Genomic DNA, 1,715 nt, shown 5'->3' on the forward strand with positions numbered 1-1,715 from the left:
CTTAACTACAGTTACATATAAGCAAGCTAATGTCTGACAGGTAGTTACAGGTAGCGGATACAAGAGATTAACAAGGTAAAGTTAGACGTCACGTACGACAGTTTAAAAAGTATTTTAGACTGTGTTTCGGTCTCCGTGTTAACTTCTCTCTAATGACAAACCAATACTATGGTTGTGAGCTAAAGATAGAAACGCATTACAAAGTGCACTGACATAATGCTAATCCTTGGCTGCTACTAGCTAAAGTAAGTAAGAGCCAGCAACAGGTGGCTACTGTCCCCGTACTGTAGCATTAGCTTTGTTAAGTTAGCTAACATAAATTAGCCCACATTCGTTATAGTAGCTCGAGAAGATAAACATATTATGGCGCACAGAGGCTACTCACCGTTTCTGGTAAACTGTTACTTGTACCCCGAAGTCGGCAGACGTGTTTATCCTGAATCTCGTTGACTCCTGATTACTTTTGACACTTGTCGCGGCTGTCCATCACAGGGAGAAAGCAAGGCGGAACTAGCTTCACTAACTACCTTTTGACCCAAATAAAGTCACACAAGTAACTTTTCCGGACCGGGCGAAACGACTGAAGCGTACAAACATCGCCTGAACGTTGCACTAAATGTCAGGAGAACCATTAAACGGTGCACTCAAAAGTTCTTTGTGAACACTTTGCTGTCAAAAGGTGTCTCACGTTAACTCGGTAGGAAGATTAAATGCAGTTGCGCATGCGCAGTTCTTAGCAGGGTAGCTGTTTGCTCTGCTCCCCCACCTGGAGAAAAGGCCGCAAGGACCATGTGACCAGCTGAGCTCTCTGAAGTCTGGATCTGCTCACATTTCTTGTTTAGACTTTGTGAATATATATATATATATATAATAATAATATATATATATATATATATATATATATATATAATAGTGATATATATATATATATATATATATATTATATTTCAAATAGTTATATATATATGAAATAACTATTATAAAAATGAAATAATAACTAGGTAAAAAGATTAAACAAAGACATTTTGTAGGATTGCTATTATCAACATCTATGTATTTATCCATCCATCATCTGTACACATTATATGTACGCCACTTAATCCTCTGCAGGGTCGCGGGAGCCTATCCCAGCTGACTTAGGGCGAAGGCAGGGGACACCCTGGACAGGTCGCCAGTCTAGTCTATCACAGGGCTACACATAGAGACGAACAACCAGGCACACTCTCATTCACACCTACGGACAATTTAGAATAATCAATTAACCTCAGTATGTTTTTGGACTGTGGGAGGAAGCCGGAGTACCCGGTGAAAACCCACGCTTGCACAGGGAGAACATACAAACTCCACACAGAAAGATCCCAGGCGTCCTAACCGGGACGCGAACCGGGGATCTTCTAGCTGTGAGGCAGCAGTGCTAACCACTGGGCCACTGTGCAGCCCTCTATGTATTTATAATTCAGATTTTTGAAAATCTAGAAACTGTCTAGCTATCTCTGAAAGACATCTGGAAATATGGAGGCTATATTTGTTGAACTTGGTGTGATACAATTTCAGAAAAAAACAAATCTGCTGGCTGATCCAACATAATTGCAACTGATTGAAGAAAATCCTCAGGGGACGGTGACTGACTTAAGGGAAATGTGCAGATGTAGGCTATTAGGAATATCGATGTAACCCATCCTCCGTGGACTGAAACGTAGCATAGTGAGGTGAGG

The 1,715-nt window shown here is 40.9% G+C and overlaps 1 protein-coding gene across 4 annotated transcripts in view; it reads right to left on the reverse strand.

The window, feature by feature from the left end:
* Positions 1-726, reverse strand: part of phactr4a (phosphatase and actin regulator 4a) — a 31,694-nt gene extending 30,968 nt beyond the window's left edge. For all 4 annotated transcript variants that reach the window (XM_037092862.1, XM_037092857.1, XM_037092861.1 and 1 more), the window contains exon 1: positions 386-726. The gene's annotated coding sequence lies outside the window, so the exon portion shown is untranslated. The remainder of the gene's footprint in view (positions 1-385) is intronic.
* Positions 727-1,715: the final 989 nt, after the last annotated feature.

Source organism: Acanthopagrus latus, chromosome 3 (genome assembly GCF_904848185.1).
Source record: "Acanthopagrus latus isolate v.2019 chromosome 3, fAcaLat1.1, whole genome shotgun sequence".
Taxonomy (NCBI): Eukaryota; Metazoa; Chordata; class Actinopteri; order Spariformes; family Sparidae; genus Acanthopagrus; species Acanthopagrus latus.